This window comes from Acinonyx jubatus, chromosome A1 (genome assembly GCF_027475565.1).
Source record: "Acinonyx jubatus isolate Ajub_Pintada_27869175 chromosome A1, VMU_Ajub_asm_v1.0, whole genome shotgun sequence".
NCBI classification, from domain to species: Eukaryota; Metazoa; Chordata; class Mammalia; order Carnivora; family Felidae; genus Acinonyx; species Acinonyx jubatus.
In genome coordinates, this window is record NC_069380.1 from 38723684 (window position 1) to 38740282 (window position 16599).

A 16599-nucleotide genomic window follows, 5' to 3' on the forward strand; every position below is an offset into this window, starting at 1 on the left:
CTTGGGGGGTTTCGAATGCGGGGCAAACAGGGCAAGAAGAACCTGGAAGAGGAGTCTCTAAGCTAGAGACCAGTCATTTGTGACCTTATTAAATCTATGTTTTAAATAATTTATTTTCTATTGAAGTAATCAACTTGTTTACATAAGAAAATGAAAACAACAATAAATAATACCTTTTTCTATGATTTCTTAACCAAGCAAATGTATGGATGTTGTAATATCCTAAGTGAGGATTGCGACTTAAAATAAAATATTAAAATGAATGTTTCAATATAACAAGAAATGCCAGTTGATGAAGTTTGGGGGTGATGGGGGGCGGAGCTGATGACCAGGAAAATTCTTGAAGACGTCTTTGGTGCAAGACGGTGATTTTATTAAAGCATGGGGATAGGACCCATGAGCTGGGACTGCTGCACTGTAAGTGTAGGGGGGTGACTATTTTATGGTGTTAAGGGAAATAAAGTCAAGAGGGAGTTTCCAAAGAGACTTTCACATGCTAAAGACTTACTAGAGACCTAGCTATTGTCAAGCTAAAGTTGTTTTTCCCTGTAGCAAAGCTTTAGCATTAAGACAGTAGGGAGTTCCTGGACTTTAGGCCATTGATGGGATTGTTTTTTCTTGTAAACTGGTCGAAGTTCTTATCAGTTTAATAATTTTTTTTTCCTCTTTTTCTGTTTTTGGGTAGCCAGAAGTGTCCAAGGAATATCATATGTGGCCCACCTGGGGTGTGGGTGGGGGGTGCTGTTAGACTGCACTCTGCCCTCAGGTCGCCCCACGCTCCCTCATCACCAATATTAGCTAATTCATTAATTTGGGGCAAAAATAATATTTACAATTTTAATAAAACAACACAAATTTTAATTATATTAAACATCAATTAAAATAATGAAATTTGTCCATTATTACCAGATCTTGTGACCTATTTCTATCTCGTATTTGCAAAATATTAAAAATATTGGTAACAGCACAGAAACAACATGCTAAAAACCTGGAAGTACCTTTACAAATCTAACTTAAAGAGCACACACTTTCTTTAAATTGTCAAAAGCTTCAAAATATTGTATTGAGTGAAAAAGGCTAGCACTTACTGAAGTTATTATTCCAGGATGTATACGAAGCACATTTTATACATTTTCTCATTTCTCACAAACCTTATGATAGAGAAACTGCTATTAACTCTGTTATGGAGACGAAGAAACAAATCAGATGCCTAGAGAGGTACTGTGCCTACCAGTGTTAGAGAAGTTCTAAGTGAGGGCAGTGGCGTTTAAGCCTACACAGTGCTCCTGTAACCCTTCTTCTTAACCACTTTCCTCCCATATAGTGTAATGTGGATGAGATCACATTACACTATATGTGTGTGAGGTAAACCTGTTGATTTTAAGAAAGAGAAAAATAAATTAGGATCACCTTAAAAAAATTATATACCGTATTCCTTGCTATTCTGCCATTTTTGAATGGGTTACAGGCACACATGTAAATAGGTGTGTTTTGAGTATTTATTAAAAATGAGGATTGAAATAATCTTGTCATCAAACAAAAACCAATGATTATCTCAGTTATTAACCAGTCTTCCAGCTTCGGTGAGGAATTTCTGCATCATATAACTTTTCATTTATTGCTAGGCCAATTTTGCTGCTTACCATATGTGATGTCTGCTAGGAAAATATGACTAATTAAAATAAAGATTTCCTTTAACAGTAGCATCATTAATTTCCATCAGTATATTTAGTGTCACTTTATATTAGGCCAGGTTTCCATTGCTTAAGGTTAATATCTAATATATCTATTAACATCTAATAATATATATTATATACAGTGAGGATTATTATAGGAGAGATAAAAAGAATATAATGAACTAGTTCATTTCAAGTTTAAATATTTACTCAGGATTCTGGAGCTTGAGCTCCATCGTGCCCCCCACCCCTACCCTCCACCCTTTGCCTCAGGCTCTGTGCTAACAGCAGGGTGCCTACTTGGGATTCTCTCTCTCCCTCTCTCTCTCTCTCTCTTTCTCTCTGCCCCTCCGCTGCTCATGCTCTTTCTCTCTCTCTCTCTCTCTCAACATAAATAAATAAATAAATAAATAAATAAATAAATATTTAAATATTTACTCAACTACATTCTGCTGAGGTAATTTTTTAAATCTGTGTTTGAAAGAGGCAAATGGGCATTGTTTGTGTATGGCCTATGATAAATATGAACCGAAAATACTTTCATAACTTGGTTTTTGTGTGATAGGTTTTATGATCATTTATTCACTAGAATATTATAACCCAAATAACATGACAAACAACTGGGACAATAACGGCAGGAACTAGAAGGTAACTAGCATCTTTATCCTACCTCAGGATCAAAAGAACTTGAATCTGTTTCTAGACCATGTTTTCATGATGAAACAGTGTTTCTGGGTGATTTAGTTTTTCTTTCTACAGTAAAACTGAATCAAGTCTCCCATTTGATTACATGGGAAACATCACACAGGTGGCTGAAATTATTATATCAAATCTGCCTCAATGAAGACATGACCTTCATAAATTTCAGGCAAATGACTATAATAAATTTTGTTTTATGCTATATTCATAGAATGAGATATTCTGAATAATGAAGTAGTAATCGTGAATAGATAAATGTGACAAAACTAACATGAAAGGACAAACACCATTTTATACATCGCAAAGTACTTCCCTTCTAATTTTCAAAGAACAGAAAGAAAATGTTTGATAAAAGAACATGCAAATGTATTAGTTAGAACTTCAGAATTTCTAGATCAGTGAGAAATTCAATTTTGTTGTGTTATAGTATTCTCAGAAACTGGCATTTTCATACATCCTAACAGCCAATATTGCCGTTTTTAGCATTTAAAACAAATAATTGTGGGTAATGTATACTTCCTTTGGCCATAGGAAAGGATAATTAAATTATATAAAATAAATCAGTCATGAAAGATTTTTTTTTTAACTTTTGCAACTTCACATTAAATAATAAAACTATTAAGTAGCCATTATCTAAATCTCATTTTTAAATCTTGGTTATTTAAAGAATTTCTTCATTTTTGTGTATTTCTTCTCTAATTGATTATGGCTATTTTTATCAGTTTTGTTATTTTCCTATTAAGTAGTTATCAATCAACACTTGAGTCACACACTTTTATTCCTAGAAAATTTCAGCTTTCCAACACTTCCTTTCTTTTTTTTTAAATTTTTTTTAATGTTTATTTTTGACAGAGAGAGACAGAGCATGAGTGGGGGAGGGGCAGAGAGAGAGGGAGACACAGAATCTGAAACAGGCTCCAGGCCCTGAGCTGTCAGCACAGAGCCCGAAGTGGGGCTCCAACTCAAGGACCGCGAGATCATGACCTGAGCCGAAGTCGGACGGCTCAACCGACTGAGTCACCCAGGGGCCCCTAACACTATTCCTTTCTTAATTCAATCTCAGGAACTTTTCTTATTTAATGATCTTGTCCTCTACCATATAGCATCTACCTGTAATATATGACAATGTTGAATTTACCTAAAACCCTGTGTTTCTGAAAAACAATGAAAGTTAAAGGAATCCCTCCCTATCTCCTACCTCCAGATTCCTGTATCTTTGTTTCATAAATGATTAGTTAAACTGCTTAATCTTCACTGATCAATAGAAATACAATTCTTGTTAGCCAAGCTGTGATTAAGAGTATCTCCTTCCCTGAATTTTGACAACCTTTAAGCCGAGCCAGCAAACAACCCTTCCCAAGGGGATGATCTCCCCGACTCTCCACTCCTGGTAACTTCCTGTGGTCTAGTTCCCCCTCAGGTCACTCTTTCACGGCTCTTCCCCATCTCATTCTTTCTAGCCTTGTTCACTCCGTATAAAAGAAAAACTCTTTGTGCCTAACCCTGAAATGCCTGCAAATCTTGTGACAGCTTCTCTGATTCTGGTAGTGCAGAGTATTTCCTACTCAGTAGTGCCTCTCTACTCCCTTACGATAATTCTTTCAAATAAAATCTCTCCTTCTCAGGTCTGAATTTGTTTTTTATTTCATATACCCTACCATTTTTGTTATTACTGAAGTTAAGCTTCCACAGTACGTTTCAAGAATCCCAGCGTGTTATTGCTTTCCAACCCTCTCCTCTGAATTGCCCTGATCACAGCAGTCCTTGGGCCTCACTATGTTTTAATATCAGTAATATCACCTTTTGCTCCTCACTCTTCTCAGGGGTCCTTGTTTCTCCTTAAATACCATGATAGATTATTATAATGACACTTTTTGGGGACATCTCTTCAACTTGCCTGCTGCTCTTTTGTTTATTCATATTCATTTTGTAATAGTTTAAGTCCATCTCTATTTAACTGACTGGAGAAAAATGCTCTGCCATGCCGACTGTCCTGACTTTTCTTTCATGATCATTAATTGCAAGTGGGCTTTCAATGTTGCCAAGCAATCATACCATATTTTGTCCAATACATTCCCTCTCTAGCACTTTTAAATGACTGCTTTATGTTTCTACTCTTTCCTCAAACCAAGAGTACCACCTCCTTATCTGTGCTCTCAGAGAATAACCTTGCTTCCCACTTCACAAAGAAAATTATCACAATCATGAGAGAACTTCCAGAGAAGCTTACAACACAACTTTAAATACCTGCTAGCATCTGGCCCTGCATTTTGTGCCTTCCTTTCTAACGTAAGAAATAAACCTTTCTGCATCCTTAGACCCCTTCAGTTGTGCAATACATCTTATCTTCCTTTCTCAAGGACATTGTTAGAGCAATTTATTATTTTCTCTCTTGCAACATCAATTGGATACTTCTCCAATTCCCACCAACATACAGGCATGCTATTATTTCACCCACGTTGAAAAAAACTTTAACAAAATAAAATATAAAATCTCTCTTTACTACCTTAGACTGTGTGTTCATTCTCTGGTCCTTTTTATAACAAATTACTTCCAGCTATATATGTACTTACTCTTCTGATTCTCCTCCTCCTGTTTCCTTTTTGAAGTTGCCCAATCAGAATTTAACCCCATAATGTTACCAACACTACTTTTGTTAAGGTTATGGATAACTTACATCTTTATAAATCTATTTGTCAATTCTTGATCTTTCTTTTATTTGACTTATCAGCAGTGTTTGTTATTATCATTCACTCCTCTTTGGAGCACTTTTATTTGATTTCTAAAATTCTACACTTTCTCCTAACTTGATTGCTGTTTACTTTATCAGTTTCTACTTATCCAACATCTTAACTTAGGAATGCCTTAACACTATATTCTTGGACTTTTCCCCTTCTGTATTTTCATTTACTAGCATTTAGTTCCATTGCTTTAAATAAGTGTTTTTATAATGATAACTTCCAAGTTTGTGTCTGCATCCTAGACTTTTCTCTGAACTCCAGATGTTTAATCCCACTGCTTACTCAGTATCTCCACTTGGATATCTTTTAGATATCTGAGAGTTAATATTTCCGTAATTCTTTATCCTCCAAATCCTCTCAGCCTTCTGTATTTTCCATTTCTGTTAATGGTACTGACATCTTTCCATTTGTTCAAAATGGAAAACCTTGCAAAAGACTTTGAGCTTACTCTTTCTTTCACACTTAACATTTTACCCAACAAAAATTATGTTGGTTCTAACTTTGAATTGTAGCTAAATTTGTCAGAGTTTGTATCTCAGAACTCCATGAAAATAGATGGCCTCATAACATAAGTGGTGTTTTATGTTGGGATTCCAAGAATTATGCTGAACTAGAAGCATATACACCTGCTGTCCTAATCAGCTTTCTTTGCTTGAATGGGCCAGCAAACATTAAATCCTAAAATCTGAATAATGAGAAACAAGAATAAGAGTGTCCCTGGTGTCTTTCAGAAGCAAATGAAAACATGATAATAAGGAAATAATAGAAGTTAAAGATAATTTTTACATGTAAGTTTTTCACATGTCCAGAACCCAATCCAAGATAAATAATATGTGAGAAGACCCAACACACATGCACACCCAAATAAAACCAGCAAAATACTCCTATTAGATATTGGGTGATTAGATACTGGCACTTTAGATATTAGGTGATTTAGACATAGACTGTAATACTATTTTGCTTACTATAAATAAGAATCTAACCACAAACATGTATTTCAGCATAGAGCTAGAAAATATAAAGATGACATGGATTTTTAAAATAAACAAATAGAAATTCTAGAGTGAAAGTAGAAGTTACTGATTATGAAAATCGGTTAGAATGAGGCACAGGTACCAAAAGGAAAGAAAGTCAAGAAAAGAGGTAAGAGACATAGAGAATACATTGTGAAGTTCTATTGTTTGATTCTTTAGAAAGACTGAAAAATATAAGCAAAAGTAGTAACTGAAGAAATAATGTCTGATAATTTAATACATAATAAAAGACATCAATCCACAAAAGGAAGAACTCCAATATCTCAAAGAAGATAGATCCAGAAAGGTATCCACAAGAGATGGATATAATAGAGGAAATTGTTAAAAAACAAAGAAAAAGGGAAGGCCATTTACTTTGAAAGTAGCGAGTTGCCTTTGGTTAACTATTAGATTGTACTTTTGTCAACAATGGGAAACACAAGATAATGGAATGGTATTTTCCATTTGCTATAAAACAATTACCCAATATGAATTCCAATTATAAAAAGAACTCTCAAGTATTAAAAGTAAAATAAAGATTCTTTTAGACAAAAAAAAGTTTGGAAATGTTTGTAATCAGCACCTCACACACACAAAGAATAATAATAAAGGGCTCTCTTGAGGCAGAATAAATATCCTCCTAAATGGAAGATTAGAATAGCAGGAAGAAATGAAGAGTTACAAAAAAGGTAAATATGCAGCTAAATCCAGATATTCCATTGATTTTATCAAATACTAAAGGTGTCTGCTGTGAATATACAAAGTCATATATATATATGTAATCTAAATACAGTATAGTGTCACATAAACATCACATAATTGTGAAGGTAAATAACAGAGTTAAAGTGTCCTGTGGTTCTTACATTGTATATAGTGTCAAAGTACCAATTAAATTTATCTTTACTAGATCAAGGATGAATGCTGTAACACATACAAAACCACACACAAAAAAGTGAGATTAAATCCCAAAATAACTTCAAAAGAAAGGGAATAATCACATTTATTTAATAAAGAATGCAGGAGAACAGATAAAAGCTTAGAGAGATGTGGTTGCCATGCAAATCAGGATAGGGTTTAGATTTAGGACGGACAGAAGGGTCACAATGGAAGGTGCTCCTCACATATTACATAGATCTGACCTTGTTGTTGTTACATAGGTGTTTAGTTGGTAATTTATTAAGTGCTGAATATGTATGCTGACTTTTTTAAAAAGAGTTATATCTTACAATTTAGAGGACAAAGGTATTAAGGGAATATCCCTGAAACTTTAAGACCATATTTCTAGAAATATGAAAAAATTTCTAGAAATATTAGTATTTCTACTATTATTGGTTCTATAAATGTTTTCTCTATTTCTTACTTGAATTTGCTGACATATAGGGCAGGTTTTTAACAAGTTACCTGTTGAATTTCCTCACATTGTTTCATATTGATTTTTCTGATGTTTACAGATCTGTGATATGCCTGAAATAAAAGCAATGCTTAGAAAATTATTCTGTTCAAATTAACTGTCCAGGTATAAGTATGTTTTAAGTTAAATACAGGCAATTCTCATTATTCACAGTAGTTGTGTTCTATAAAATTGCTTCAAATAATAAATTAGTGAATAATAATTGATTGCTCTTAAAGGAAATACTCTTAAATTCACTCTTTATTTTTGGGACAGAGAGAGACAGAGCATGAACGGGGGAGGAGCAGAGAGAGAGGGAGACACAGAATCGGAAACAGGCTCCAGGCTCTGAGCCATCAGCCCAGAGCCTGACGCGGGGCTCGAACTCCCGGACCGCGAGATCGTGACCTGGCTGAAGTCGGACGCTTAACCGACTGCGCCACCCAAGCGCCCCTTAAATTCACTCTTAATGGAGTTAAATTCATGCAAATCTCTGATCACATTTTTATCACCTGATCAGTATATAAGTTTGTTTTATGAGTGTTTCTGCTTACCTTATTTAAAATATATCATTGATTCATTAACACTGAACATGGTACTGATGAAGTTTTGGGGTGATGGGGGGTTCGTGGGGTCTGGAGCTGATGGCAAAGAATTCTTGAGGAGGTCTTTGGTGCAAAAAGGTGGTTTTCTTAAAGTACAGGGACAGGACTCATGGGCAGTAAGAGCTGCACTGGGGTCCTGACAGGTAACTCATTATGTACCCTCAGGTTGGGAAGGGATCAGGGATAGAGTAAGTCTGTAAGGAATTTGGGGAGCAAGGTTTCCAGGACCTTGAGGGGCTAAATGTTGCTAGAGAAATGCCATTTATTGCCATTTAATAAAACCGCAGTCCTGAGACCCTTCAGATGTATATCAGGGGGCCATAAGCTTGAGATATGATTGCCAGCATATATCTTGGGACATCGAAGTATAGGAAGTAGATTTACAGGATCCTTGAGGTTGGGACAATGTTAAGCCAAGGTTCTCTTTTGCCCCTAGCAAAATGTCATCATTGAGGCAGCTGAGCTCCTTTAGAAGGAAGTCACTCGGGCAGTCTCAAGGACTTGTCAATGGGCTGTAGGCAATAAGGGAATTTAGTTTTTCATTTGCCTTAGTTTCCCACATTACCAAGGCAAGCACTTAAACTCCTTTCCTTTGTTCTTGGGTAGCTGGGAGTGTCAGAAGAATATCACAGATAATCCACCTGGACGGGGTTGTACCAACCTGTATTTTGCCCTCAGCCTGCCTCATGTTCCCTCATCAGTATTATAAGTCATGCTTGAATGAAGTTTATCTAACACATGAATATTCTCTCTTTTTTTTTTAATTTTTTTTCAACGTTTTTATTTATTTTTGGGACAGAGAGAGACAGAGCATGAACGGGGGAGGGGCAGAGAGAGAGGGAGACACAGAATCGGAAACAGTCTCCAGGCTCTGAGCCATCCGCCCAGAGCCTGACGCGGGGCTCGAACTCATGGACCGCGAGATCGTGACCTGGCTGAAGTCGGACGCCCAACCGACTGCGCCACCCAGGCACCCCTGTATATTCTCTTTAAGGCACACACAGCATTCTAGTGTTTATGGACAACAGTTCAGTACGATGGGTAAAAATCAATTTAAACAACAAAATCACCACCACCAACAATGAAAATGTGAAAAAGTGGCACTAAGTAAACCATACACACACACACGCACGCACACACTCACACACGCACAAACATGTTTATTCTATGGAGTCTGAAATAAGAAGGCAAAACATCACCTTTGCCAGCCTCACCTGTAAAGGCATGGATATGACTCATTTTTATTTTTTCAATCTTCTTTTATATCTTCAGGAAGGAGGAATTTCCTCTGCCTTTCAAGGTCCTTTTAGCTGGATTAAGAATCAAATTGATGGGTCTCAGATTAATAGGAGAAAATCAAATTTAATTTCATGTGTACAAGAACTCCATTGAGACATGAAACTCCAAAGACAGCCAGACAACATGAGATATATGTGTCATTATGAACTAATGAAAATGGGGTAGGTGTCTGGCTGGGACCTCAAAGGGAAGGAATGCAATTTACACCAAGATGAAAAAGAGTAAATGGTAAACAAATGAACAATGGGACATAGTAGACTTTGGTCAAAAGGCCTAGCTAGCGGGGGGGGGGGGGGGGGGGGGGGGGGGGGGCCTGGGTGGCTGAATTGGTTAAGCCTCCAGCTCTTGACTTTGGCTCAGGTCATGATCTCACAGTTTGGGAGATTGAGCCCCATGTTGGGCTCCGTGCTGACCTTGCAGAGCCTGCTTGGGATCCTCCCTTTCTGCTACTCTTCCCTGCTCTTGCTCTCTCTCTCTCTCAAAATAAATAAATTAAAAAAAAAAAGACCTTGCTAGCTTCCTCCCTATGTATCATACCTACTTCATATTGTAATGTAGTTATCTATGGTGACAGCTGTCTTCATAGAGCAGGTCCTCTATCTAAATCTTTTGGACAGTTGAGGGGGAGGAAAAGAGCTTTTCCTAAATTTGCTGGGTTTTGATTGCTTTTAACTCAAAATAATCATCATGCTAAACTGGCCCATCCTGGGGCAGCCTGCTTTTGACCCCTACATTATACATAAAAAGGAATTGAATTATCTTAAAATTTCAGAATGCTTCCCTTCTATTCAAATAATTAAAATTGCCTTATTTTCTTCTTTGATATTAAGACTTAAACTCATCAGTTAAAAAATATAAAATTAGTGTTATGGTCAGCACATTGTAATACTACTAAAACAAAAGATGACAGTGCTAAATGTTTTTCCAGGATATAAGTACTTAGATTACCAGTGAAACATTTTGTGACCACTGACATTTTATTTGATTCCCTAGAATGATCACTGTAGGTTAAAAGAGCACACTTTGAAAATGAATAGGCTAATTAGAAGCATTTAAATTTTAGTTGCTCTGAAATATGCAATTGATGTTGTTCATTGCCTCTTCCTGTTTTATAATACAATGGGATACTCATTCATCTTTTCAGCAGAAACTTTGACATATTGTGTATGTAATGTTAATCTACAAGTTAGGTACTAGCAGTATTATTTTCATTCTGTAGTACATTATTTGAAATAAGTTACTAGGATGCCTAGACAGGGGTAGGATTGTATAATTAGGTTTGGCCACACAGATAGAATGAATTGTTAGCACATGTGATTTGAGGGGTAATTGAGGTGCCTACAGATATATCCTGGAAGAATTTTCCTTAGACTTGAAGGAGAGCAGAATTTTTCACCCCAAAATATGCCACTTGGCATGAGGATTAATTTGAACTAAATGTAATCAAAACCCAGTATATTCAGGAAAAGTTTTCCTCCAGCTCACCTGTCTAAATTTACATTGGAAAGGGACCCTGGAAGTACCAGGAAGGGAGCTATAATGGGACATACCTCTTTACCTAAGAAACTTATCTGCATAATAAAGCAACCATTGTTTTCCAAACATCTCATCTGCTTCCCTGTGAATGGTCTTTCTTCCCTTTGTAGCTCCAGACTCCTACCGTCTCCTTAGCTCAAGATGTTATACCTCTCAGTTACCTGCCTTTTGAGTCTTCATATCTCTTTATGAGGCTCCCATAGGTACATAATTAAATTTCTTTTTCTTCCATTAATTTATCTTATTTTTTTAATTGTTTGACCAGCTAGAGAATCTCGAAGGGTAAAAGCAAAAATTTTCCTCCCCAGTGGAGTCATTCCTTTGATTTATCACTGAGTGTCACTGAAAAAAATCACTAAAATGACAACCTGGGGACGATAACAAACCAGTCCTCACTAGCTACTTTCAAACACTTTTCAGTATTAGTTTACCATATCAATTACCAGCCATCTGCAAAGCCTCTGCTATGGAAGTAGAGCCTCTACTATGGCTTATGGAAAGGTCCAGTTGAGCTTTTAAAAGAGCAAAGGTGTTGGAGCCAAAGAAATCTTTATTTAGATCCAAAAGCATTTGGTGAAAAAAGTATTAAATTGATAATTGATTTAAAAAAACAAAAACAACTAGCTACCACGTAAATACAAAAACTTTAATATTTTATATGCTAAATAAAAAAATTAAAATGTAAAAATATACCATTTTCAAGCATGAAATACATCAAATATACAGGAAAAAAATCTTCAAAAAAATAGAGGTTCAGTATACAGAAAACTACAAAATGTTACTGAGAAAAAAACTTAAGGAGTAACTGAATAAATTGAGGAATATACTATAGTTTTAAACTGGAAGACACATTGAAATGAGCTAAATTCTCCCCAAATTGATCTCTCCCCTCTTAATTCAGTGAACTTGCAAAGTTGCGTCTGTGTATGTGTGTGTGTCCAATCATTTGTGCGTAAATTTACAAGATGATTCTAAAACTGTGATGGAAATACATATGAAGAACAAATTGGGAGAATTCATTCTTATATGTGGAACCTTAATAGAACCCTACACTAGACTAGTTAGTAAAGATACTGCTGTAAAAGGAGACGACACGGCGGAACATAATCGGAAATCCAGAGACCAACTCACACATAGTCACCTGATTAAGACAGAGATACCTTGGAGTTTAGAAGAAAGAATGAACATGTGGTCTTTTTCAGTAAATTTTGCTCATCTGTTGGATAAACATATGGAAAATGACTGAAACTTTATTCTTCCTTTCAGCAGTGTGCATTACATATTCAATTCTAAAAAGTAAAACAATGAAGCTATTGGAAGATTATATAGAGGAATATCATTATTATCTTGGAGGAGATACTTTCTGAAAGAAGATATAAAAGAACAAACCATAAAAGAAAGAGAGATAAACTAAGCTTCATTAGAATTTAAAACTTTAGTTCATAAAAAGACAGCTCTTAAGATAGTAAAAAAGCAAGCCATAGAGTAAGAGGCAAAATACTTTGCCAAAAATATATTTAATACAGGATTCATATACAGAATAAATAATATTTCACACTTCAATAAAAAGACAGGTAAACCAAATAAAAACAAAAACAGACAAAATGCTTGAATAAATACTTTAAAAAAGAGGATCTTAATGTCAAATAAGGAAGAGAAAATATGTTCAACATCACTTATCATCAGGGTAATGCAAATTAAAACCAGGATGAGATCAATTTGCAAGCTAACCAGAATGACTAAGTTTTTCTTTTTTCTTTTTTTTTAAATTAAAAAAAATGAGTGTAGTTAACAGAATGTCATATTAATTTCAGATGTACAATACGGTAATTAAACAATTCTGTGTATTAGTGTTCATCAAGATAAGTGACTCTTAATCTTCTTCACTATTTCACCTAGCCCCTACCTACCTCCCCTCTGGTAACCATCTGTTTGTTCTGTATAGTTAAAAGTCTGGATTTTTTGGTTTCTCTCTCTCCCTTTTTCCCCTTTGTTTTGTTTCTTAAATTCCACATATTAATGAAATCATATGGTATTTGTCTTTTGTGACAAGCTTATTTTGCTTACCACTATACTTTCTAGATCCATCTATGTTGTTGCAAATGGCAAGATTTAGTTCTTTTTTATGGCTCAATAATATTCCATTGTATATATATACACCACATCTTCTTTAACCATTTATCTGTCAGTGGACACTTGAGCTGCTTCCATAATTTGTCTATTGTAAATTATGCTGTAATAAGCATAGAGGTGCATTAATCTCTTCATATGGGTGTTTTTGTATTCATTGGGTAAATACCTACTAGTGTGATTACTGGATCACAGAGTAGTTCTATTTTTAATCTTTAGGGGAACCTCCACGCTGTCTTCCACTGTGGCTGTACCAGTTTGTGTTTCCACTAGCAGTGCATGAGGGTTCCTTTTTCTCCATATCCTCACCAACACTTGTTGTTTCTTGAATTTTGGGTTTTAGCAGTGTAGCTAAATTTGCAAAATAGTCATGTTGCCAAATGTTGGCAAGAATGTGGCATACCTGGAAATCTCATATACTGTTGGCAGGAAAATAAATGGCCCAATTTGTTTGGAAACCTTTTGGTAGTTACCTAATGAAGCTGAAAATATATGCATAGTCCATGACTAAAGTAATCCAATTATTAGACTCAATGGAAATGTTCAGATATGTGCATCAAGAGACATTCAGAGAATGTTCATAAATGTTTTTCATAATAGCCCCCAAATGGAAACACTCTAAATGTCATTCAAATTTATAATTGATTATTAATTGTGGTATAGCTACATAATGTTATGTTACCCAGCAATGGAAAATAACTACTGCTACCCTTTATAATATAGATGAATATCACAAACATTATATTGATCAAAAAAGCAGCATACAAGAGTATATACTGTATGCGATTCCATTTATTCAAAGTTCAAAAACAGATGTAACTAAAGTATGATGATAGAAATTAGGTTAGTTGCCTTTCTTGTAAATAATGGCTGGGAACTTTGAAAAACTTTCTTAGGGGCTTCTTTATATCATATTTTTCTTTGAGTTGTGCTTACATGGATGTATTCACTTAAAAAATCATCAAAATGTACCTGTGATTTATTCACTCTTCAAAATGTTTGCTTTATTTAAAAAATCTACTTAAAAACAAGTTCAATAATTTTCATTTTGTTACATTTAGTAAACATGATATTGATCCTTCATGGCAGAGTGGTTTAAAAAAGAGTAACTTAAAGAAGGGGAAAGTAATCCAAACTTGACATTCACAAAACATCCCCAATTTTAGCTCCAGTACAAGAGATTTGACCTAGGTTTCTGTTGAATACTACAACCTTGTAAATGAAAGATGACCAAATCATCATTAGATGATTCTAAGATATTATCCTAAACTACAGCACTTTTTTCCTTTTATAATGTTTGTTTGAGGGTTTACTTTAGAAAATCCACCAGCCATTAGATATGCTATGCTGCTAAAATTACGATGGTTATAGATGACCACATGGTCTTTGGACGCAGATGAATGTCTCAGAAAACAGATTATTCACAGTGCAGCACTTTTAGAAATTATTTACAACAGGCTTATGATTCTGACTTAGACTCTTGTTTCTGTTTTGTCCTGCTATAGATATTACATACAGTTAGAATAGAATAGAAAAAATTTGGGGCACCTGGGTAGCTCAGTCGGTTGGGCATCTGACTTCAGCTCAGGTCACGATCTCACAGCTTGTGAGTTCAAGCCCCACATCGGGCTCTGTGCTGACAGCTCAGAGCCTGGAGCTGCTTCAGATTATGATTCTCCCTTTCTCTCTGTACCCGTCACCTGCTCTGCTCACTGCTTCTCTTTATCTCACAAATAAATAAAACATTAAAAAAAATTTAAAAGCATGTATTAGGTATGCTCATTAGGAATAACAAAGCAAAATAATGATTAATCCTGATAAAAACAGACTATCTTCCAAAAATATGTGTGTATATGTGCGTGTGTGAGAGAGAGAGACAGACAAATAGACAGAACCATGTTGACTATAGTTTCCAGGTAAGTAGCCTAGAGTTTGGTAGACACCTTTTAGTCTCACATAAGAATATTTTAATTATTCTGTATGATTTGGGCTCAGCTAATTATAATATGTACCATAAATCTATTTTATCTTATTTTTTTCCTAAAATATCTTGTCTAATTGGTAATACAGATTCTAGATCTTATGGATATATTGTTCCTCAACATTTATCTGTCTTAGAGGAAATAGAAAGAAAGAGGAGAAATGGTTATGAAAATATCAACCTTCATGGCTTCATTTTCCAATGCCACCTTAGAAATATCACAATACACTTTTAGAGGGATTCACATAGAGTTTAACTAGCTGTGTAACCAGAAAAAAAAATTTCTTGAACATGGCTAATAGTGTGACCCAACTTAAATAACATTCTAGAAGAAGAATGTGATGTATGATACTGTCTAATTTTAGTGCTATAGGACATAGTCCCTTATTGGGAATGAATCTCTGATGTCCATTATTTTAAACTATCTTTTTTTTCCTTGAATCATAGGATGTAAAGTAGCAATATACACTTTCTTTATTTCCCTGTTGATAGACTATTACTCAATCACTAATATCTCTTGCCCTAAGCTTACCTGTGTTTTATAATTTCAGAACTTGTCGTACTTGGTTGAGAAGCATGACCCTAGAATATATAACATATATCTAACTGCAGGAAAAAATCAACCATAAGTGAAATAAGCCATACAGGGCTTACTTGTTCACACAGTTAGGATAAATGTTACAGAAAGGTTATATTCTCATAGTGTAAGTATTTGATAGTTTTTAATGTCTAGATCACAAATTAAAACAATATTATTTTATATTCATAAAAATTCAGCATATCAAAGGATAAAGGCATATATATAAGGAAGGGATGAAAATCCTTCCCACACATTGCTAAAGTCACTTTTTTTAAGGACAGGGGAAAATTCTTGCTAAGGATAGGAAGGAATTGCTATTCATATGGGAAGATGGTCAGGTACTGTCTCAGGGAATTAGAGGGCTCACACAAAGGAACAGAATTAACTGAGTGATTGAGGAGAAAGACATAGTTATAACAATCTCCCATTCCTTCAGCTTCTATGCTGGATGGTTTATAAGCACAAGACCACTTTATTCTCAGAACAGATCTGAGAGAAAGATGTTTTAACAACGATTTAAGAGTGACTGAGAGATCGAAATTCTACACAGTCACTGAAATGTTTGGGCTGGGAAAAAGGGCTGTCTGGTCTCCATCCCTGGTTCTTAACAACTACACTGCCTCCCTTATGATATAGACCCCAGTGTAGTGAATATACTTGTATCCAGAGCAAGAGTTGGATTTTTAATGGAAACATAATTTATATTCAATAAATGTACACATTTTAAGTTTGTTAATTTGATAGTTTTGGCCATGTTAAACTGCCATATAACAACTACCCAAAACAATATAAACTTCCATCATCACCAACATTTTCCTCATACCATTTTGTAGTCATTTCTTCCCCCACCCTTGACAACAAACATTTTCTATCCTCATGAATTATTTATGCCTCTTTTGGATGTTAAATAAATAAACAGGGTGCCCTTTACTGTCGGGCACCTTTCACT